At 35.5% G+C, this 26693-nt stretch overlaps 1 pseudogene; it reads right to left on the reverse strand.

Moving 5' to 3' along the window:
• Positions 1-6041: 6041 nt before the first annotated feature.
• LOC120208631 lies at positions 6042-24772 on the reverse strand (annotated as a pseudogene).
• Between the last annotated feature and the right edge of the window lie 1921 nt (positions 24773-26693).

Genomic DNA, 26693 nt, shown 5'->3' on the forward strand with positions numbered 1-26693 from the left:
GAGTCATGCCTCATGGATTATATATGCCTTTGCCAATACCGACCATGCCATGGATAGATATCTCAATGGACTTTGTTTTGGGCTTACCAAAAACAAAGAGTGGAAAGGATTCAATATTTGTGCTGGTTGATCGATTCTCCAAGATGGCTCACTTTATTCCATGCCACAAGACCGATGATGTTATTCATGTTGCTAACCTATTTTTTCGAGAAGTGGTAAGATTACATGGACTTCCTCGAACCATTGTGTCAGATAGAGACGTTAAGTTCTTAAGTCATTTTTGGAGGACTTTGTGGAGTAAAATCGGCAAAAAAACTACTATTCTCTACTACATGTCATCCTCAAACGGATGGTCAAACTGAAGTAGTTAATAGAGTTTTATCAAAACTACTATGATCCATCATCAAGAAAAACATCAAGACGTGGGAATAATGCCTACCACACTTGGAGTTTGCATACAATCGAACCATTCATTCGACAACCAAATTTTCTCCATTTGAGGTAGTGTATGGTTTCAATCCTTTAACTCCTTTGGACTTACTTCCTTTACCTTATGATCAATTAGTGAACAAAGATGGAAAGGACAAAGCAGAATTTGTTAAAAGACTCCATCAACAAGTTAAGGACAATATTGAGAGAAGAACGAGACAATATGAAAAGCAAGCAAACAAAGGAAGGAAGAAGGTAACTTTTGACGTGGGAGATTGGTTTGGGTACACTTTAGGAAGGAAAGATTCCCAAACCAAAGGAAGTCTAAACTACTACCCCAAGGAGATGGCCCATTTCAGATTGTAGAAAAGATCAACGACAATGCCTATAAACTTGAATTGCCCAGTGAGTTTGGTGGCGTTAGCGCTTCATTCAACATCACCGACTTATCTCCCTTTGAGGATGGACACGATTTGGGGACAAATCGCTTAAAAGAAGGGGGGATGATATAATCACACCTACACCAGATCCGGAAGTCATGCCACATGGTCCCATTACTAGGTCAAGAGCCAAACAATTCAGGGAAGTTCTCTTAACTAAGTGTTTAGAAGCTTTTGATTCATTTGATAACTTAACACCCTCCTATGTTAAGTTATATAATGTTTTAATAGATAAAGAATAACTTAGTATGAATACATCTTGCACATTGTTATTTTATTATGTTAAGCATGTTAGGATAGCTTTATAATCGTATTAAGCATGATTATTATTTATACATCAAGGCAACATACTTATAATGCATTTCATTAGATCATTTGCATTCATATTAGCTCTTAGGCTTTATACCTTACTTTACACATATTAGTAGATGATATAATTAGCTCATGACATTCAAACTTAGCTCACATTACCCTAATCAAACATGGCAGCAAGGTATTTAGCTCGTCTTAGCTCAATATCATGGACTTACCTTGTTTCCTTGCACATTTAGGTACAATGGAGCATGATCCACGTTGAGATAGCTTGGTGAATGATTTGGACGTCATATGCAGCTCACAAATAGCTTACAAAGTACAAGGCAGCTCATGGAACACTAAGGGAAGCTCGGTTCAGCTGGAGGAGCTTAAGGCTAGCTAAACTTAGCTAGTTGGACTATTTGGAGCTGAGTTTCCAAAAGTGATGTCAAAGGTAGCTGAATGTAGCTGAACATAATGTTAAGGAGCTTACAAGGACTTAGCTAGGAAGCTTGTTCACTAACAGCCCATGTTTGCTAGCTAGCTCCACAACTCAAGCTAGCTTGGAGGAGACACATGCATGCCCAAGAGAGAGAACATGACCAGCCATCATCCCATTCACAAGGTTGCACCTCAAGGCTCCCTAGAACACCCATGTGCGTGCCATATGACCAGCCCCCATGTGCCGTGCATATGATCTCATTTAGGCGCCAAGATGAAGAGCCATTTAACCATTCGGCCAAGCATCATCTCCTCTCCCATTTGGTGCCAATTTGAAGGGATACAAGTGTTATTCGGCCAAGGATCATTTCCCTCCATCAAGGGCCAAACCATCATCTCTTTTAGCATTTAAATTATGTCTTTATAGGGAGATACATGAGCTGGCCGAACCATTATGTCTCTATTCGGCTATGCCCCTCCATTTCCTATAAATAGGAAAGAATTCAGCATTTGTAATCAGACCATTTTTATTAATCAAAGTGAGATTATTCTCTTCCTTAAGTTCTGGTGACTTTTTATCGACTTATCAAGTATAATTTATACTTGTGGCGTCAACCCTCTTCTTTCATCTTGATACTTCTGGTTCCTAGTTCATATAACTAGTGGGTCAAAGTACTTATCACCACCCCTTGAAGAAACAATATAAAGATTGGGTCTTTTCTCTCTATAGCATTGGTTCTTCTTTGAGCGTTCTTCAAGATACTATCCTCACAACCATCCTTTTGTTTCATCGCCATAACCATAACCATTTCAATCATCTTCCGCTTCCATCTCTCATTTTAAACAGCTCACCTATTCACCATACGTCCACCACCCTTAACCCTCTCTTTTTGAGCCATTCACTTGTGCAGGTTGTTTTACTTCCTTCCTAGATCCACAATCAAACGAGAAGGTAGAATTACCTTACATCAAAGTATTAGGGCATGCCCAACCAACAAGTTGTTCGAAGAATGAGAAAAAATTTCAAAGTCTCTCATTCAATGAAAATTTTGAAAATATCTCAAGCAAGATGATTATTTCAAGTCAAATCAAACACCACCGAAGAGTAGTGGAAGCAAATTCAATCATAAATCTGAACTCCACAAAGAGTAGTGGAACGAATTTTTCAGCAAAGTATAAAACTCCATGGAAGAGTAGTAGAAGCAAATTCAAATTTGAATCTGATATTCACGGAAGAGCAGTGAAATTAGATTCTTGTCAAGTCAATCATTTTCAAACTCCACGGAAGAGTAGTGGAAGCAAATTCAACTTTGAATCTGATATTCACGGAAGAGTAGTGAAATTAGATTCTTGTCAAATCAATCATTTTCAAACTTCACGGAATAGTAGTGAAGCAAGAGCAGAAGTAATCAAAATTCGCTCTCCACGGAAGAGTAGTGGAACGGATTTTTCAGCAAAGTATGGAACCTTCATGAAAGAATAGTGAATCAATCCAAGTTTGAGTCTGAACTTCACGAAAGAGTAGTGAAACAGATTCTGTTCAAGTCATTCCCAATCAAAATTCGCTCTCCACGGAAGAGTAGTGGACCGGATTTTTCAGCAAAGTATGAAGCCTTTATGAAAGAGTAATGAAGTCATGCAAATTCAGCCTTCACGGAAGAGTAGTGAAGCAAATTATTTGTAAAGTCAATTTTCAGCCTTCATAGAAGAGTAGTGAAGCAAGAGCAAGATCATATCAAAATTCCTCTCCATGTAAGAGTAGTGGAATGAATCCCCAGCAAAGCAAGAGGTTCACTCAACGAAAACTTGTCTTTTTATCTTTGTTTTATTCCCGCTTACACAAAAATAAAGTAAAAAGGGGCAGCTGTCGACAGTCGTTTTTGTCCGAGTGACGATTATTATATAGATATACGTTATTATATATAATAATAATATTATAAATATTATTATTTATAAGGCCCGAAGGCCAGGTTACAAAGTGAGGCACATAGGCCCAATTACAAGGCACACATGCCCGATTACAAACCTGAGCCCAACTGGTTATAACCCAACTCGGGCTAGGTCCAGATTTGGGTTACAATTAATTCAGGCCCATCAAACCGTGTCAGACTCAATTCTAACAAGCCCACGAGCAAATCCACCAGTAGCTAGGGTTTCCACCAACGTTCCAGCGTCGCATAGCTCTCCACCGTACGATCAAATGGAGATCCAAGGGTTCAGAAGCCATCCAGCAGAAACCCTAGGGTTATCATCTCTCCGTCTCCAGCTTCTCCAACCAAAGGCTGCCACGCCGTTCCCGCCTCTCCTGATCTCACCAAAGCACTCCAGAACTCTCTAGAAGATGCACACCAGTCGTACAACTTATCACTCTAGGTGAGCCACCGCCATAGCCTTGGTGACTTACCAGAGTACACCCTAGTGACTGGTCCGAAGGAAACACCACTAATCCCTATATAAGGACCCGATCGAACCTGCAAAGAACAACAACAGCAAGAGAGCAAGGAACCGACGAGCAAAAAAATAAAGAGATACACAACAAACAACAAAGAGAGATTTATTCGAAACTAAGCCACACAACGAGAAGCAATAACCGAAAGAGGGGAGAATCAATAGAAGAACTTACCGAGGAGTCCTCAACGGCGCCGGAAAGTTGAAAAGTCGAAGGTAAAATTATAGATCTAGGTTGATTTATCAACTTTTAGCAAAAAATGAGGCTTGGATTCGGGTAGGGGGTGCTACGATCTACGTTTTGGGAGAGTTTGCGAAATTCTGATGGCGGTCACCGGCAGTTCTCGGCTGCCGGTTGGTGACCAGCCATTCCACCGGTGGGTATTTTAGAGAAAACCGAGAGAGATCTCTCGGGTTAGAGAGAGAAGAAAAAATAGAGAAATGAGAGAATGGCCCTTAAAGGGCCGGGTTTGGGCATTTATACCCTCTTCCATACGACATCGTTTTGGGAGAGGGGCTTCAGTGTAATAGCGCGTGGAAAAGCTACACTTGTGATCCTTTGTATTTTGTAATCTTCGATTTTAGTCACCAAAACAGGTTTTTTCGTACTTTTTAATTTTTTTTTATATTTTATTTACTTTTATTTTAGTCACTTCCATATTTATGTATTTAGGTTAAATTACATGTTTAATCCTTAAGTAGTAATAAGTTTATATTTCGATCTAGATATAATAAATTAGGATAAACTACATAATTAATACATTACTTTAATATTATTTCGAAATAGGATTAATTAATTAATACTTTATGTTTTAATCATTAATTATTAGTATATAATTAATTATTATTAGAATTTATATTTTAGGATTATCATCATTGATAATTTAATTATAATATAATATTATAGAATTAGTAATATTTATATTACATATTATTTAGTATTTAGCTATATTAAGTTATCTGTGAATTAATTTAAATACAAGTTTATCATTTACTGCAAAGACATTTAATTAATAAATATCAGTATCAATTTTGGGCGTTATGGGGTGCTAATCCTTCGCCATACGTAACCGACTGACAAACTCATTTTTTGGTAAGCAGACCCGAGTTGTATTATTTAATATTATTCTTAAGAATTTTTATTAAAATAATATGACATTTAGGTGACCAATCTCACCAAATAAAAGATTGGTGGCGAATCTAAAATTTGGTATTTTATCTAATTCATGGAGGATAAGAACTAATTTTTTCAAGACTAGTTACACCGTTTGGGGTGTACTATTTGCACTCTCCATCGCCAGGGTAGAGAAACGTCTCGACAATTATCTGGTATTTGCTTCTTGCTGTGGTGGCACCATGCTACTAGCGGGAAGCAGTTCGGCAATGGGAAGAGCTGTGCCAACTCCGACCGGAGCTTGGGCAACTCTGTTACTCATTTGACTAAGTTGTGAAAATGGGTTCCTCACAGCCTCCGGTCTCCATCCACTCTGCAAATTAAGAAAAAAATTACATTCAACAAGATCAAACGAAAAAACAAACAATAATTATACTGACATCATGCTCCTATAACAAAATGATGTCATCAAATCATAGATTCTCTGGGTGTATAATTTTTAGGATAGTTCAACAGTACTTTGTCACGTGTTGCCATCTGGATACCTGATGAATATACCCATCAATGATTGACATGAGCCATTTGCTCTTCCCCATGTCGGGCATGCTCCCATCTTAACATTAAATTGGTTGCCATCTTTCTTTTTAACCTTATAATTTTACCAGGTCATTGTTTTCAGTAAATGCGGATTTTCCTACACTTAGATTTTCTTTTTAATTATGTATGAAAAATGTGGATCCAGGGATAGCAATGAATGCTATAACGCACCGTTCCATGGTTGCTCGATGGTGTTGGAGATGGAAGAGACAGTTCAGCTTTCTCTTCCACCTTTTTACTACTATCAGCCCCACCAGCCTTAATCGTGTCTAGCAGCTTCACTGTTTCTTCACTTTCATGTTATCAGCTTGGCCGGAAGTTAAGGCAAAGACCAAAGCTGGGTTTTTCAAAAGCACAGCTAACAGCTCAAGATCTGGCTCGGCCGCACCGGCACCGGCACCGGCACCACCAATTTGGGAGGAAGAAGGTTCCAAAGCTGCTGCTGCTGCTGCACCATTTGCATGTTTACCATGGGTGACCTGTGTTTCAGTAGAGTCGGTATCAGGTGCCTGTTCGGTTGGGATTTCCGGGGTCAGTGTGTCATCATGGTCCATTTCTTGATCCCATGGTCCCTTGGGGTTCGAGGGAATTTCCTGGTTCGTGTGATAGAAAGTTTCCCTCTCTCTACGGTTTCTGTTTTTCTGCACTTCAACCTCTTTGCTACTCTCACCGGCACCAACTCTCCATAGGTCATTGATTTTTATTTCTGCAGAAAAAGCAAGATGACAACAGTCTGAAATCCGCAGGTCAATTAATAAGATCAAATTCAAGCTGTCGGCCGGAAAGCTTTTGCTATTTGATTGTCTTACATATTAACCAGAAGCATTGAACAAGGATGATGTATCCTTTTAGCTGAAAATTGTAGTTCAATAGTAATTGAATGATTCTAATAATCAAATTTAAAAAATGGTTCAAATACAAAACCATTAGGGATTGAAGAAACCTATGTCTTGGTATTATTATTATGCTTTCGTTGTAAAATGAATAGGAGTTTGCTGGAAACAAGCAAAACATGCGCAAATGCAAGTTGGAGTGCCCTTAAGTTCATCGAAACAAAAATTCTCTACTGCTGTTTATAGCACCATAAATATGATCATTAAGCCCCCTTGGTCAATTTTGCTGATACAAGTAATACCTCTTCAAAATAATCTAAAACTTGGTTCCAAAATCAATGACATGTTTGCTTGATAATTTCAATTTCTTAGCATCCAGATCTCAAGTTAATAGCATAAAAGAAAAAACCTTATTTCCATCAGCGTGATAATTACACCTTCGAATCACTGGTCATTCAAGATTGAACCTTTATTAAAAAAAAAAAAAAGAGAAGAAAAGATTGAAGCTTGTTAAGGCTAATATCGCTTGAGCAATCCATTGAAGAATTAAATGCCTGAGCTTTTATTGGTCAAGCAACAGCCTTATGGCAACATCTGCCTCGGTTCAAGGCACACGTATTTCAGATGGCCGGCATAAGCCTTGATACTCCATAATTTGATAATGAAAACCTGGGACTAACCATTGAATTAGCAAAAGCCTTTAGAAACTTTTATCTACCATTACAAGCCGTCACTAAAGTTTTAAACCAATGGTTTTCATTCTCTGGTATATTTTTGGATGTACAATTAACCCACGTGCTAATGCTCACATCAAATAAAAAACAATCAAGGCGTAGAAACTAACTTTTGAAAAAGACCAAGAAAATCAATATATGCAATAAATTGGAATCCTAATAATTTCAAATTTCAAAAGGAAAATTTCCAGCTCAAAAGTACAATTATTATCACATGTCAAGAAAGATATTTGTAAAAAAATTTACTATCAATATTTCTAGGTAAAGAGTCGTGAGTGTATAGGTAAACAAACCGATTCCCAACTTTCAAGTAAAAAGAATAGTTTCCACAAGGAAAAAGATTGCGGGAGAAGGGATGGGGAAGCAAGTAGTCAACCATGGTTGCAAAGATGCAATTGAATCTTCCTCCATTGCGGATACTTAAACGGCACTCTCTATCATCTAAAACAGGGGTATTAACAGGAGCTAAAGAAATACACTGATGCAAATTTACCTGGCGGTATGCACCATGTGATTTTGACCTTCTGGCATTTCTCACATGTGGATTCCTTCGAAGCCACAGGCTGTTGTGGATCAACAGTGGTTTCCGGTCCATTAGAAGTATTGGGGGTAAGTATTTCAAGCTTCTTTTGTTCTTCATGGGGCTGGGAGGGGACTTTAGAAACTGGTCGAGAGAAGATGGTCTTAAAAGGTGAAGGAAAACTAGAGGAATGGTCTTAAAAGGTGAAGGAACACTAGAGGAGGAACCAGTTTTCCCATGTTTACCCTGCTGCATGTATAGAGCACGCATTTTTGCTTTTTGGATATCATCAGTAGACATAGGGCGACTTTGACTAACTGGTACTGTTCTTGTTGTTTGGGAGTTTTTGACAGCCACTTTTTGCCCTGGCTGTTCCACTAACTGAACCTTCCTACATTCTCTGCTATCTGGACAAGCTAAGGCAGTGGCGCTACTCTTGAAAAGAACTAAAAGAAATTGCACCTACACCATCTTGCTTGTTTGAAATCTTAAGACCGGTAAAACAGAAGAAAAAATAGAAAAGAAGTTCTAGAAAATGGATCATATCTAGCAGAAAACAAATCAGAAAAATTCATGAAAAACTTGCACGTCCTTGAATACCCCCCTGGAACCCCAAATAATAATAATAACAATTGCAATAATAATAGTCCAAATTCTAAGGATGAGAAACAATTAATGTACTGACACACGAGAATTCCAAACTCTTAAGTGGGGAAAAACAGACGCCAAGCATACCTCTTTAAAGGTGAAAAAAATTGATACCACTAACCCGACCAAAAAATAACTAACGAAGAAAATGGGGAGTATCAATGAAATAAGAAATCAATGGAAAGGATACGAGAACCAGAAACACCAAGGTGGTTCTTCTTTGCAGAGTCATTCGTGGAAGCTGGTAGCAGTTTCAAAACTTGTGGAGATTCTAATTTCCTGAATGACCTATTGTACTTATTATCTCCAATATCATGAAAAACTAAGAATGCCAACCATCATATAAATATAAGATACAAATATAAATAAATTCTACACCTGAAATTAGAGGTACCATGAGTTCCTTCCTGGAAGACCATTAACATTGATTATATAACAGAAATCAATCATATAACCATGTTAACACATTTTATTTAAAATATCTATACTTGCAGCATTGTAAACATTTGACTGCCACAAGCCATCACCCATAATTTCACTGATACTGTTGTCAGAGAGCAATAACAAGAATTAAATTGAAAGAAATCAAGCAAACATGGGAGGTTAAGATGTAAACTTACCTCTGCTTCAGTAACATCTCATTCTGTGTTTCCGTAGAAAACCTCAAGCCATTTGGTTTCATCAAAGCCTGGCTTCTTGCAAAAATTTTGCTCCACCGTGATATCAAAAGACTTGCCCTGTTTGATACATCTGATCTCCAAATCAGATAAATGAGATCCAAGGTACCAAATGGCATGAAAGCATAGAAATAATACAGCTCAGCTGAAAAACTATTTTCTCCACAAATGAAGATTATCTACTGCTGGATTTTTATCACTTATCATAGTACTTTCTTAAACAGTGGGTAACATTTAATGATCAATAAGAAAAACTATATGGATATATCCACTCTAATTTTCCATCAGTGATTTCCCTTTATTCTGAGACATTATTAAGGAAAAGTCAGAAACCAAAAGCAACCACTAAAATAGACTCCCAAAGCAAGAGACTGCTGATATTAGTCTTCCCTGCACTTTACCTGAACAATTAACGTCAAATACAGGGAAAAAGAAAGAACAAAGCATTATATCAGAAATATTACCACAACAAAAACAAAATATGAACACTCCCAATAGGGTAATAAATCATTATCACACATGACACATTGGTAAGATCTAAGATAATGATCCAACCCCATTAAGACAAGCACAATGATAAGATATGGAGATATAAAAATGCAGAAGAAGAATTAAATTCCAACCAACAACTGCATACCTGAAAACCTGTACAAACAAAGCTTGTTAACACTTTGCAGTATGGCTGACATATGTTCCGGAAGCGCTTTCTGCAGAGGTAAATGAGAAAAAACCTACATTCCAAATATTAACTGTAATCTTGGTAAAGTTTCAAATACAGGGACATATAAATCATATGCTTAGAATCTACTTGTAACTTGAGGATGATCAAGACAACAGTAGTTTGTTCTTCAACAGCTGCTTGACTCAACCATGTTGCTAAAATCATCACATCACCTTTACTTAAAAACCTGCAAGATCAAGAGACTACTAAATCAAATAAGACAAGCAGCAGTATTATGCTTATAGCTGACCGTATCAAGTTTCCTTGATAAGTACCAATACAGTACTGACGAATTTTGTATCCGCAAGATCCACTCCATGAGTTTCACCTGCCCGGAAAAAGTTTCTTCTTTCTGCATCTTACTGAATATGTTTTCAACAAAATGTTTATCCAACTCATCTAAGCCAATAATAGAATCATCCTGTGCCGAGCATGATGGTGCTTCTTCAGAACCAACAGGGCCAAGAGAGTTTAAGGGGACAGGTTCAACCAATATGACAGCTTCAGACACATTTGGGAGTACCCCTTCTTCTGATCCTTTACAAGCATTAGATCTCAAGGCTTTCTCCCTAGCAACCTAACTTGCTTTCTCACCCTAGTGCGTTGGCTATTAAAAAAATCACGCACCTACAGTTTAACAGTAATCGATCAAAATGTCTGGGAGAATGTGAACGGAAGCAACGTCATATTGCAATATATAATGAAAAGTTGGAGGTAGATAATTGAATTTACAATAATACGTAAAAGATGATACAATAACTTCACTGCAAATTGATTCTTAATATCTTGCACATCATTGGCCAAAAATATGGACAAGACTTGATGTATAAACTACAAATGATATAAATTATTAAATATATATATATACCTGTGTGACAGTAACACCAAATTGAGCACTAATCTCACGGGATTCTTTCCTAGTAATAGCATCTTTAATGGAAAAAGCAGCTTGCATATACTTCACAGCCTTAGGGTTTAGTAAATCTCTTGGTCGTTTCCCTGGGAAAAATATGCGATGTTTTAGATAGCAATGTAATAAACCACGTCCTAATTCATAAAATATCCCCATTCTACATTAGGAAATAATTGCTGCATCAAAAAGCACAAAAGAAAACATTCGAATCCAACATTCTTAAAATAATTGCAAAACTATGACCATGCCGTCACTAGAAAGGTAATGGAAAATAAAAAGTTAAAAATATTGGAGTTCGTGGTTTATTTTTTGTCAACTCCGGCAAAAGGGAGAAAGAAAACAGAATTTTGGAATGACGAACCATTTCTTGGGCGAGAGGGTTGACGCCGGTGAGTTTGCATTGTGTAACAACAACGTTCTGAAGCTGGTCGATCTGGCTGTGGAAGAGCTCCCTCTGAATGCTTATAAACTTTTGAATTGACTCCACGGTGCTCCCAATCTCTAGCTCCGCCAGATTCTCCTTCAACACGCCCATCTCTACGCTCCAGATTTATAACTCTAAGCTCCACGCACCGGATCGATGCCTACCTCGCATTGTAGTTCAGTCATCAGTAATTGGGAGGATGAAAATAATTAAAAAGTCAACATTTTGTTCATCTATTCGTTTCAAAACGAATTATTAGTCTCCTAACCGCCTTCGGAACTCGGGGTAGTTCTGCGGTGCGGCGCCTAAAAAACGGTTAATATACGGTGTGACCGGTTAAATAAGTGACCGGTTAAAATTTATACCGGTTATGTTATATTATTTAACCGGAAATATTATAAAGTACAATAACATACTAGGTAGCGCTTATATAATGTAATAGGTAGTGCTTATATTTACCTAATTTATAAGTAAACCGGTATATTTATACCGATAGTATTACAAATTTACCTATTACATTATATTATATTGAAAGTGTCCATACTTTTTATAAAAAGGATCGATACTTCTTTTAAAGTTATGTAATTTATGTTTCAATTTTTTGAATAGTGTTTCATGTTTTCCACCTACAATATTAATTTAATAATTTCATTTGCACAAAAAATTATTTGATTATTTGATATTTTATAAAATATTATTTAGAATTTTTAATTTAATAATAATATATATCGTAACGTAAAAAATAAATCATTAGACGCCTATAATTACTAAATTAAAATCTTAAAACTCACTCAAAAGATAACCTTAAATTAATGTTTTCAACAGTGAAAAAAGTATGGACACTTTTATAAAAAGGATAGACACTTTACAATATAACCACTACCTATTACATTATATAAACGATACATATTACATTATATAAGCGCTACCTATTACATCATATTTTTACCTATTATATTGAAAGTGTCCATACCTTTTATAAAAAGGATCGATACTTCTTTTAAAGTTATGTAATTTATGTTTCAATTTTTTTTAATAGTGTTTCATGTTTTCCACCTACAATATTAATTTAATAATTTTATTTGCACAAAAAATTATTTGATTTTTTGATATTTTATAAAATATTATTTAGAATTTTTAATTTAACAACATTAAATATATATCGTAACGTAAAAAATAAATCATTAGACGCCTATAATTACTAAATTAAAATCTTAAAACTCACTCAAAAGATAACCTTAAATTAATGTTTTCCACAGTGAAAAAAGTATGGACACTTTTATAAAAAGGATAGACACTTTACAATATAACCACTACCTATTACATTATATAAACGATACCTATTACATTATATAAGCGCTACCTATTACATCATATTTTTACCTATTATATTGAAAGTGTCCATACCTTTTATAAAAAGGATCGATACTTCTTTTAAAGTTATGTAATTTATGTTTCAATTTTTTTTAATAGTGTTTCATGTTTTCCACCTACAATATTAATTTAATAATTTCATTTGCACAAAAAATTATTTGATTATTTGATATTTTATAAAATATTATTTAGAATTTTTAATTTAACAACATTAACCAAAGATAATAATAAATATGTAATATATATGTTTATTGTTTTTAATTTAATAATAATATATACAACATCAAACACATTCCAAGCTATAAATTACAAGCTAAGGACACTTGAAGAAGCAAGAGAACAACTATCCAAGCAATCAAAAACGAGAAAATCCCAACATGATAACAACTGAACATATCATATCAATGTTCAAAATCAAGTTGTAGATTTTGATTTCCTTTTGCTTGGCATCATATGAGATTTGAATTTTGATTTCCTTTTGCTTGGCACCATATGAGCTTTGGATTTTGATGAGCATCGGAAGTATTTCAGACTTATGATTTGGGTGGTACTCAGAAGCATTTCGGACTTAGATTTTAGTTGCTATTTGTTTACCACCCAGATCATACGCCCGAAATGTTTTTGACGCTTTAAAGTTGACCAAAAAATACAATGGTCTGGATTTCCCTCGCGTTTAAACGTTAGAAAAAAACAATGGAAATTAGGAATAATCAATGATAACATGCATATTGGCTTGGGCTAATATTTATAGTGGAGCCGAAATATATATTGAAATTCAAACTCAAATTGAAATTTAAATTCAAACTCCAATTACATATGAAATGAATTTGAAATGCAGTGTTAAATTGAACATGAAAATTGCATAATTGATTCATACTGTTCAAGTAACATGCTTTATGAACCATCAAGCTAAAAGACAATATTGATTGAGTTCAAAGCTGAGTTGTGAGTTGATGGAGTTGTCACACTTGTCACATGGTTGGAATAAAGTAATTTGATGTAATAATTTTATTTGCACAAAAAATTATTTGATTGTTTTGATATTTTATAAAATAATATTTAGAATTTTTAATTTAATAATAATATATATCGTAACGTAAAAAATAAATCATTAGACGCCTATAATTACTAAATTAATATCTTAAAACTCACTCAAAAGATAACCTTAAATTAATGTTTTCCACAGTGAAAAAAGTATGGACACTTTTATAAAAATGATAGATACTTTACAATATATTATATAAGTGCTACCTATTACATTATATAAACGATACCTATTACATTATATACTTGTAGTTATTGTACATACCTAAATATGTACTGCGAATTTAATGTTGTACCCACCCTTTAACTACCACTACCAATGCCACATCATAGTGAAAGCAGCACGACTGAAACATATTCAAAATGAACCTTTGCTTACATCTCCATCAACTCCTGGAGCACTGAACTTGCACAACAAAATTTTTGCCATGGATAATATTGATGTAGACAATGTTAAGCCAACCGAGGAATGCCATGAAGTACATAATGTTGATGAATCTGACAGATTGGTTGGTCAGCTCTTCTGTTCACGTGATCAAGCTTGGCACTTTTACAAGGGATTCGCACGGGAACATGGGTTTAGTGCACGTAAGGGAACAACACGGCTTGACGTGGAAGGGGATGTGAAGACACAAGAATTTTGTTGTTCCAAAAAAGGGTTTCGAGTATCAAAAGTCAATACTGTTGATCGCCAACGTGCTCATACGCCAGTCACAAGAACAGGATGTAAGGCTAGAGTCGTAGTTACAGCAACAAATACAAACGATCAGTGGGTTATAAGTAAGTCTGATCAGAAACATAATCATGCATTGTGCACATCTGCTATGACACCATTTATGCGTTCTAATAGAGCTGTAAGTAAGGCTGATATCGATGAGGCAACAACATTGAAAGAGGTCGGTGTTGGCACGTCACAAGTAATGAACTATTTAACGCAGCAGGCAGGGGGCTATCATAATGTTGGATTTACACATAAAGACCTCTACAATGCACTTCAAAGAGGTAAAGCAAAGGAAATCGTCGATGGGGATGTGAATGCGCTTATTGCCTACTTTGATTATAAGAAACATGATGATCCCGAGTTTTTTATGACATACTCGGTAGACGAATCGGGGGCATTGTATAATCTTATTTGGTTGGATTCTACATCGAGATCGGATTACACATGCTTCGGTGATGTAATTGCGTTCGACACAACGTACAAAGATAATTTGTATGGTCGACCAATTATGCCTATTGTTGGTGTCAATCATCACCATAACACAATTGTGTTTGCCACTGCCATAATCGCTGACGAGACGTCTCAATCTTTCGAGTGGGTGCTACAGAATTTTTTAGAAGCCATGATGAATAAATCACCTATTTCTGTTGTAACCGATGGGGATAGGGCAATGCAGAGGGCTATCAAATCTGTTATCCCTTATGCTAAGCACATATTATGTTCTTGGCATCTTTCTCGCAATGCACAAGCTAACATTGGTGACCCAAAGTTTACAGCAGCATTCTCAAAATGCATGGCTTCCTGGTGGACAACCAAGGAATTTGATATTCAATGGCGTTCGATTGTTTCAGAATTCAACGTCCACAAGCATCCATGGGTGATTGAGAAGGGAAATACACGACACTTATGGGCACAAGCATATCTAACCGGTCATTTCTTTGCCAATATTCGCTCAACACAAAGGTGCGAGTCTATGAATGCTTCACTAGCTATTGCACTGAAACACAAGAAGACATATTTAGATGTTGTTCGTGCAATTGAAGATGGAATTAGTAGAATGCGTATGAACGAGTTGAAAGCGGATTACTTAAGTTCCCATACTAAGCCCTTCCAGATCACAAAACTGGTCGACCTTGAAAGCCATGCCGCTGCGATTTTTACCCGCGAATCTTTTCGTCTGTTCCAAGATGAACTTATACGGGAGACATTGTACCGGATTGAGGCAGAGATTAAGTCCTTATCAGATGAATGTCAACATTATATTTTGTCAAAGTACGCAGAAAAAAATAGGAAATTTGAAATTAGTTTTGATTCTCGTACGAAAACTCTAATTTGCTCCTGCAAAAAATTCGAGACCGTTGGACTTCCGTGTCGCCATCAACTTCACATTTTGAAGCAATTGGACTACACATATTTGCCCGGGACTTTGATTCAAAGTAGGTGGACTAATGATGCGAAGGCTTCTGCACCCAGCTATATTGATTTGAATGTGTCTCCAGAAGTGATGCAAATGGCAAGGTTCGCTGCTCTACGTTCAACGTCAAGTAGGTTATGCTACATTGCATCAAAGACAGACGAGTCTTTCAAAACCGCAAGAGATGAGATGAAAAAACTAATAGAAGAATTAGAAAACTCGTTTGGTTTGAATCATTCAGTCAACCAGAGCATTGTAGTAAACAATGTTCGTGACCCTCAACGAAAACAACGCAAGCGAAAAGAAGTGCCGAAGAACAAGGTCGAGAAGAAAATTAGGCGATGTGGGTACTGCAACGGTGAGGGGCATAACAAACTAACATGTCCTCAAGTCAAGCTCAGTTTGAGTTCAAGCACACAGCCTACATCAACTGATTTTTTCGAAGACGGAATGGAATGACAACGATCTCCATATAATATATCGTAAGTATCATTTGCAATTGGTATGGTGTCTTACCTTCTCACAGTCGGTGAATTTCACATAGTTATCCAATATGACACCCCAGAAGGTAGAAATACTCTCAACACTTTCTTTGTTGTTGGCTTCCAATGCCTGTTGCTGTAATTACGCAACAAACATTATTAATTTACCGTCTATAACACTACTTTTCAATATTTATTAATTTAACTCACCACTAAGAGGTATGGAAGGTAGCCAATCCTCCGGAGTGACTTTTGAGAATCGTAGCATATGGTCCAGGCGAGCAAATCGATAACCTAACAAAATTAATTACACAATCAGAACATATTCAATAAGTTTTAACATTTTCTACTTTCTACTTACCACACCGCCAACCCATTCCGTAGGCTTCAACGTTGCAACGTCGTATACAGTAGCGAATTGATTTCCCATTGATATTACAGAATATCTGTATGAATCATTAGGATTAATATGTTGTCATGAAATATTTAAATATCACTCACAAAACAATATATTTCACTTACCCCGATTCTAACTCGCTATTCCATAAATAATCACAAATTGCAGCTTCGATGTCATCAATTCCGCTTGGAATATCCGCTTTTTCAACCTACAATTTTGCATACAAATTTTTGTCACAACAACATAATAAAAATCAAATTAAGTATTCTTTTATTAAACTTACCTTCTGCTTCTTCTTCTGGGGTGCAGGACATTCCGAATCCAAAACTGCTGCTATAACACTCTCCGGTGTATAAATGACATCGACTTCCTTCCTCCTCATTTCTTCCATCTCTTCTTCTTCCTCCTCCCTCTTTTCTTCTTCATATTTTTTCAGTTCATCGTACTTTTTTTCTACATAGCTCTTCATCTCTTTTATTTCACCCTTCAATTGAGCTCCTTCATCCGAGTATTTATCAACCACCCCTTCACCCCCGTAAGTTCACTCCTCAAATCCACAACCTCCTTCACCACTCCCTCAAATTTTTCTCCCGTCACCATCTTAATATCACCCCTTAACACCCCAACTTCTTTCAGCACTTCACCCCTCAACACCTCTACTTCTTTCACCACTCCATCTATTTTTCCTTCCACTACCCCCTTATGCCTCTCGAGTGTATCTTCGACTCTCTCGAGTTTCTCTACGACTTGATCAAGTTTCTCTTCGACTCTTGATTGTCTTTGCATGATTTCAAATTGGATTTTTTTGATATCAGCCAATTCAGACATCAAAATGTCGAAGTTACTCTGTTTTGCTTCACCGTCGTCCCACTCACCGTCATCCCCCAATACAACCATCCCTCCTTTCTTCTCCTCTGCCTCCACTGCCTCCTCTACATCCTTGCCAATAACCTTCAAAATTAAATTACAATAGTAAGACATTGATTATATTCTTAATATTATTTAATTACATTTATTACCATTTCTTGCTTCTTCCCTCTATCCAACTTCAACTTCACCATCACTCTAACCACCTCTTCCTTCCCCCATGCACGGATGCGTGCCACTCCGGTTCTTTCATAAGCCGGCACTGCCTCACAGCCCGACCAAAAATCGAACAGTGCAACCTGCATTTATAATAAAATTTATATTTTTATATAAAAACACAAAAAAGTGATTCAACTCATTTACCTCTAAGATTGCTATGCACCCTTTGAGGTATCTCTGGCTGCCCTTTTTAAAGGTGATGATTGATTCAATCAATCTCGAATGGATATATTCAGCCCAATTGAATTCACCCTTCAAGCCTTCATCGCAAATGAGCTTCATATATTCCTTGTTCGTTGACGTATCACCCGTTGGACAAAGAAATATCCCGACAAGGTACAATAGAACTCGGGCCTTCAGCTCATCCCCCCAGTAAGATCCACTTTTGATATCCTCTTCAACTTCAGCATATGTCACCTTATGATTCAAACCATATTTGGAGGCAAGTGCTTTCCAGTTCTTACTCCTACAGACTTCTATAACACTTTTGCCTTTGTTTTGTACCCCCAATACGGCTGCAGCAGTCGATACCCCCAGAGGGAATGAATAATCACCATACTTAGCCATACATTGACTGACGTCAAATTGTGCCATCAAGGATCGACACAATTCCCTCCGAATAGGTCGATCCCTTACTCCGATCAACGATCCAAAACCTATTTCTCCCAGCACATTCAACTGACCCTTCTCCTTAAGGTGTTTAATTAATAAATTCACCCTTTTAATGCTGCATCTTGTCGACACTTCCTACATTTTTTAACAATATATAATGTTATAGTTCTTATATTTTGTATCAACGTATTTACAAGTTTAATGAATACCTTATTTTCATGTGCTTTCCTCCGTTCTTTGTATTCTTTACTATCATTCCTTGACTGTGTGATGTAAGGTTCCTTTTCAGCATCACTCATTGAATTCCATTTGGACCTCACATCTTTTTTCACCTAATATTAAACATAAACGTTTCTTAATCAATACATTAACACTAAATACTAATACTACTCAATGTCAATTTCATTTTACATACCGAACCGCTCTGTGTGCCATCTCCCTTCATCCTTTTGCATTCGGCCATACTGTTAACATTTAAAATTTGTAATCAATTTAAAGTTTATCGATACTTTAATCCAATTACCATTTCAACAATAATAACAAAAAGACATTGATACTTACTAGAAGTACATATATCCACCCTTTGGTTGCTTTCGAGTCTCGGCCTCAATTTCAAAGTCATCTGCTCCACCAACAATTTTCCAACCCATTGACTCCATTTTTCCTTCATATATCAGTTTACGCAAATCAAATTATTTTGTTACATACACTTTTCAATATACAAATATAGATAACTACTCTTGTGGTAAAACGGTTTTCTTCAAAAGAATTTGAATGGCCACACCAAAATGTGTCGGCACATTTATACAACCTATAATATCATTTTCTACCTATAATATTTAATAAAAGTATCGACATTTATATTTTTCCTTGAATATCTATTTCTACCTGCAATCGGTCCCAAATGCTTCCTTACTCCAAAACTCCAAACAACACATAAAAAACCCTATCGCGATTACTGTAATAATTAAAAATTAGGGTTTCGACAACATACTTTTCGATTCGACTGCAGCAACAAACAAACAAACTTCGCTTTAGAAACGCCTTCTGAAATGCAGCAACAATTACTCTTCGATTTCAAAAACTCGTCCGTTCTATCTTTTTTCAGAGGATATTTAGCTATGGCCTTTATATTTCATCGGATATGTTATTTATATTTAATCGATACAAATACAAAAGTGTCGATACTTTTATGTCAGGTGTCGATACTTTCGAAAGGATAATTACCTATTTCTTTGAAAGTGTCGATAATTTATTACACGTACTTACGAAAGTATCGACACTTTCAATATATCCGGTATCATTTTACCGGTTTTATCATTTTGATACCGGTTTTATCATATTTTTACCTGTTATATCGTTGTGGATCGATATATTTTTTTAAAGTATCGACTCATTATAGGCGCTATAACTGCTTCTCTTTTAAATTCACAAAGTGTCGATCCTTATATAACGTATCGACACTTTTAAATTTACCGGTTTTATCATTTTGTTACCGGTTTTATCATATTTTTACCTGGTATATCGTTTTGGATCGATATATTTTTTAAAAGTATCGACACTTTTTAGGATTTATAACTGCTTTTAAAGTTATGTAATTTATGTTTCAATTTATTTAATAGTGTTTCATGTTTTCCACCTACAATATTAATTTAATAATTTAATTTACACAAAATTTTATTTGATTGTTTTGATATTTTATAAAATATTATTTAGAATTTAAATTTAACAATATTAACCAAATATAATAATAAATATGTTTTCAACAGTGAAATAAGTATGGACACTTTTATAAAAATGATATATACTTTTTTGAAAGTTATGTAATTTATGTTTCAATTTTTTTTAATAGTGTTTCATGTTTTCCACCTACAATATTAATTTAATAATTTCATTTACACAAAAAATTATTTGATTGTTTTGATATTTTATAAAATATTATTTAGATTTTAAATTTAACAATATTAACTAAAGATAATAATAAATATATTTTCACAGTGAAATAAGTATGGACACTTTTATAAAAAGGATAGATAATTTACAATATAACAGGTAAAAATATGACAAAACCATATTCATTATGACAAAACCGGTAAAATTTACTTGATATGTTAAAAGTATGGACACTTTTATAAAAAGGATAGATACTTACCGATAACCAAAGTTTACCGGTTACCAAATTTTTTAATAGTTTTTCATATTTTCTACCTAAAACATTATTAGTTGTCAACATAATAGGTACCGCTAAACCAAATTTATTAAATACATTTTAATGTATCCGGTAATGTTGTATATTAGCCGTATATTAACCCACCTTTCCTGAGACATTCCCCGGAAGGGTAACTCGGAATTAATTTTGATTTGATAAAGTCGTCACTGGTCATTTAAAATTAGGTTGACCGGGTACCTTAATTGACTAGTTTACCTGATCTATGCTTTATTAGAAATATATTAGATTTGAGAGTCAATTACAGTCAAGAAAGGATTAGCACTCTTGCACTGCACTTTCAATACCAATTTAATTTCACAGTTGTCTTAAATACAAAAATTAAAGTTAAATTAAAAATTAAAATTCAATCTGAATTAACCATTGAAGAATTTAAAATTGACCTAAATCAAATCGGTGTTAAATATTAAAACAAAACAAAATTAAATTGAGAAATAAAAATAAAAAATTAAATTAAAATGATTTAACTGCAAAAAATTTAAAATTAGGGGTCAAGTTGATATTATTCAAGAGCTTTTCGGCGAGACCTTTCCACTTCTCGGCGTTATTCTTCTTGGCTCCGGTTTCTATTTCTTTTCCGACGATTCTTTGAAAAAAAAACTTTAATTCCTTGTGATTTTCTTATGAATATCCGAATGTTTTTTTGGTTTTGATTGCTTGATACTTGGTTGCTTTTTCTCTGTGTTGCTATGCGATGTTTTTCTGTGTGTGTTTTTTGTTGCTTCTTGGGTTACTCCGGTGATAGATTTTTCGGTTGCTGCGTGTGGCTACCATGCGCCATTTGTGTGGCGCCCTTGCTGAGTTTAAAACCCTAATCTGGCTATTTGGGCTTCTCGGGTCGACTTGCTGGGTCAGGCTAGCCTACCCGGTTAGGCTCCTCGCTAGATCCGGATTTGGTCCCTTGCTGGACTTCTTGGACCTGGACTATGGACTTGGACTCTATATTTGGTCTCTTTATTTAAAACTCTAAATAAATAAATAAATAAAATAAAATAATATAATATTATATAAATAAAATATATAATAAATATAATGATAAAAACTATATAATACTATATTTTCAAAAATATGTTTTCAAAACTTATATTATACGTTTTTAAAACTATATATATTATATGTTTTCAAAAATGTGTTTTCAAAACTATATAATATATATATATATATATTTAAAATATTTTCAAAACCATATTATATGTTTTTTTCAAAAAGCGATTTTTAGAAACTATATATTATATGCTTTCAAAGAACGTTTTCTACAAACTATATATTATATGTTTTCAAAAAAAATATTTTCAAAAACTACATTATATTATTATATATATACTAAATAAACCCCGGACGAAAATGAGTAACTACAACTGCTCCTCTTTGCCCATTATCGTGCAACGAAAATAGAGAAAAGATGAAAAGACACAGATTTTCGTTCGGTGCATATGGACTTGAAAATAAGCATGCTCCTGTGAGGGTTGTCGATCTCGGAGTTTAAAATTTAACTCAATGTTCCAGTCAAAACTTTTATCGACTATCCTCTGCTGCGGAGTTAAGATTACGGGTGACTCCTTCGTTGTAAAGTTGAGTCAATCGTGAGATGTCTTTGAACACGATATCTTTCGTCATGAAGTTGAAATCGTGGTTGACCTATTCGTCATGAAGTTGAGTTAATCTTGAATGTCTCAAGCATGATATCATTCTCTGTGAAGTTGAAATCTAGCTCGATGCCTAGATTAGGTTGTAAGTCCTCGCCATTGGTTTGATTTTAGGCCTCTTTCTAGCTCAATACCCTTCGTTGTGAAGTTGGAATTTGACTAGATGACCATAACCGAGAGATAGTTCCTCGTTGTTGAGTGGAACCATGTTGTAGATGACTCATTTGCTTTGAAGCTAAGTCGATACCTTTGGGCACGATATCCTTCGTTGTGAAGTTGAATCATGGGTGACTCATTCATCGTGAAGTTGAGTCCCAAATGAATTTGTTTTGAACCGGATATCCTTCATTCTAAATTTGAAATCCAACTAGGATAAGTTATATTCTTTCTTTGAGTTCAATATCCCTCGTTGTGAAGTTGAATTGACTCCAACAAAAATCTGTAAAATTATGCATATATGCGATGTCATGAATGACATGTTCTTATGCAAGCCTAAAATGCATATGCAAAATATGGTATTTTAGGATCTAGAGACCAATCTCAATCTCTTGCTGTCAGTCTTGATCTCGCCAATCTTGAATTTCTGATTCTTGATTTTGGTCTCTCTGGTCTTCAACTGGTTTCGATTTGACATCCCTTCTGCAAAGAATAAGCTTGATTTCTAGCCAATGCCTTCTTATTTCTCAATGAACTAGTATCCATGTTATTATCTCGAGTATGGTGTAAGAACCTTTATCGGCTTCCAAACACCTGTATTTTTTTCGAAAATCCTTGTGTTGTAATACGCAGTGATCTTTTCCAAAAGTGAATAAATTATTCTTATTTAAACTCAAAATAAGATGCTTGAAAGGAATTGATTTTTAAAAGAAATAGCCATATTCATTTATGAGGAAAAAGAACCAAGAATACATGGCAAACATTTTAAAAAGTCAAGACATAAAAGAAATAAAGTAGATGACCTAGATCTCAATAATACGGATGTCGATTTTGATACATTTATCTATGTTGTTTTTTATAATACTTTTCATATTATATTTATATGCATATTTTTTTTTGAAACTTTAAAATAAAACAAATTTATATAATGTTTAGTATGTTAATAATTTGTTTTATGTATATGTCTATTGTATTCGTATTATTTTATGTAGCATGTCGAATTCTGTACAATATTTTATTAACAACTCGATATTTTGAAAAATAATTTATATGTTAATGCCATATCCATGTTAAGGCTCAATACATCTCATGTTTCTTCATAGCTATTTGATTTAGAGAAAAAAAATTGTATGTTGATATTTTGTTATTTTTTAAAATTTGTTTTTATTTTCTTTTGGGTATACAAACTATAAATTTATATCATCTTTTACATTTTAATAATTCATTTATGTATTTAATTATGTGTTTGTATCGTGTTTATGTTAGTTTTTTTTAATAAAATAACATTAGTTTTATATCACGTTCAGATTTTTTTTTAAATGTAAGAGGAGGTAAAAGCCTAGCTAACTGCAAATATATTTAACATATGTAGGACCTCTTATATCTCTTTCAACAGCCTGGAGATTAGAGGTTGAAGCGGTTGGAAAAGTTCGCATCAAATAGTCACGAGGTAGATTAAGTTTGGCAATTCCATCAACAACCATATTTTTCTCTCGTGGAACACAGAAATTTAGTATACCACCTGCAAGCATACATCAAGTTGATAGCTAAAACCAGTGGTAGCATAGTGTAATCGATATTAGGGTCAAGGAGCAGCTGAATTGCTTGGTGACTGTCAGATGGGATTTGCAAGGATTCAATACCATAGTTCCAAGTAGTAGTTAAACCAAAATAGATGCCCCACAGTTCAGCCACGAGGGGAGAAGAAAAGTGATACCCAAAAACTTGTGAAACCCGTTAAGCCAAACACCAACACTCATGCGGAGCACACCACCAATCGAGCGCAGGCCAGTGCTAAGGTTAATAACGGCATCGACATTGAGGCAACTCGAAATATGCATGGGGGGCGCCACATAATCATTGTTTGGTGTCGAGAACTAGGAGCGACAGGGGCTGAAATTCTTTGATGTGTGTGGACCAGGTGATGCTTAACCGGAGGGTGTCATTGATGCTTGTACTTGTATCGTAGAAGACAACAATTCCTCATCTTCCAAATCTGCCAAATAAAGGTTGGGAAAAAAACAACCCAAGAGATAGCCATACCTAGAATAAAGTCGTAATGATTGCAGCGAACACGACCAAGAATAATCGCAACCCCCAAATAATTCCCAAAAGTAACAACCTGTTGATAACCCATGAGAGAACATATAGAACCTTGCAAGTTCAACCCCGTATTAAGAGAAAAATAAATAATCGCTTTCTGATTGCTGACTCTATGTCCAGAAAAATGCCCAAACTTAGCCAAAATCGAAGCCTTAAGCTGAGCTTGATCACATTCAGCTTTAGAGTAGAGAATGAGATCATCAGTAAAAAAAATGCTACAGAGGGATGAAATTACGAGCAAGGTGAAATGGTTTCCAAGATCCCAAAGAAACATTGCGACGAATTCTATGCCCAAGTTTTCTATGACAAGGACGAAGATATAAGGTGAGAAGGGATCACCTTGACATATACCTCACTCTGGAGTAAAAGGAAAAGTGAGCACGCCATTCAAATAAATTTGCATGGAGAATGCATCGCATAATAATCTAAAGTGATCCGAGTAGGGAACCCGACGTCAATAAGGATCTCATCTCATTTAACTCTGTCAAAAGCTTTCTCTAAGTCAACCTTAATCACCATTCACCCCTGTATAGATTTTTTGTTGTGCATAAAGTGGATAATTTCCTGGTTAAAAATAATGTTTTCGATGATAGACCTCCCTAAAATATAGCCTGTTTGGGTTGGGAGAATGAGGTGAGGCATAATGGGGTTTAATCCTTGGACAATAATCTTGGTGACCAGCTTGTAGAGGACCGAGCATAAGGGGATTGACCGGAAATCAACCATTGTTTGTGGAACATCAACCTTAGGGATGAGAACAATAGTTCTATTGAGAGAACGTTCACTCGAGTTACCAATGAACACACCTTGAAACATACGACAAACATCGGAGCCAATTAAATGCCAATTCCTTTGAGAAAAAAAAGTTTGCATGAAGACAATCAGGGCCAAGAGCTTTCAACGAAGCCATATCCAAGAGAGCAGTATGAATCTCATTTTCATTAGGGAAAGCATCAAAGCTCAAAACATCATTGGGGTTCATCCAAGGGAAACATCCCGAGAGGGGAAAAATGGCCACTATAACCATCAAGGCTAGCATATAAATATCGAAAGAAATTTGTGGCTTCAGTTTGAAGTCTCTCCTCATCATAACATCATTTTTTATCAGCAAGCTTGAGGGTGGAAATGTTGTTCTTAGACTTACGATGAGCTACCTTTTGGTGGAAGAACTTAATATTTCTATCATCGCTAGTGATCCAAGCTGTTTGAGATTTTTGTTTGCACAGGAGCTCCACCTAGACAAGTAATTATTCCAATTCGGATTGAAGAGTTGACTCAAGAGAGGAGAGATAGGTAGTATGTCTTTGCCCAAGATTTTTTGAACTCCCCTTAAGCAAGCCATGACAGTACGGTTCTTTGCACCAATATAACCAAAGATGGTTCTGCCAAAAAAAAGTTGCAGATTGTTTCAGATAAGCTAGGGCAGGCTTCCAGTTATCAAGAACAATCCTATCAAAGTCATCATGAGATAGCCACCCAGAGAAGTACTTGAATTAACGGGAAGGAGAGAATCTAGTGGCCTGCTTAGTACAGAGAAGAAGAGACTGATGATCAGAATGAACCCGAAGAAGGTGATGAACAAAAGCCTTAGGGAACTGCTCATCCCAATAAGAATTACATAGAGCACGATCAAGGCGACCGTAAGTATGGCCTTGGTTCTAGGTAAAAGCAAGACCTTGAAAACCTATGTCTCAAAGGCCAATAGTAAATACAAAATGCTGAAAGTCCTTACTAACTTTAGTTGTGGCAGCACAACCTTTGTCGTAAGAGGAGAATAAAGTAGCATTAAAATTCCAAACATAATCCAAGGTTAGTGAATAGTAGAAGCTAGATAGTCAAGGTGGTGCCAGATAATTTTCCTCTTAGTAGCAGAAGGGCTAGCATAAATAAGCGTAGCCAGAGAAGGAACCTGATTCCTTATGTGCCAGACCTGAAATTGAGCAAATTGGAAGTGATTAGCAAGAACATCAATTTGAACTGTGTCATACCAACAAAGTCATATTCCACCTGAAAACCACATGGCTTTGATTTGATGGGAGTTAGGAAACCTAAGAGAATAAATAACGGAGCCAGCTTTACGTCTGCTAAGTCTCGGTTCAACAAAACCAACGATGGCAGGCTTAGAATCCTGAAGAAATTTCTTAATAGTAGGTAGAAATTTAGGGTCACCATAACCCTGAAAATTCCAAACGAAG

The sequence above is a fragment of the Hibiscus syriacus genome, unplaced genomic scaffold (assembly GCF_006381635.1).
Source record: "Hibiscus syriacus cultivar Baekdansim isolate YM2019G1 unplaced genomic scaffold, ASM638163v2 tig00016725_pilon, whole genome shotgun sequence".
NCBI classification, from domain to species: domain Eukaryota; kingdom Viridiplantae; phylum Streptophyta; class Magnoliopsida; order Malvales; family Malvaceae; genus Hibiscus; species Hibiscus syriacus.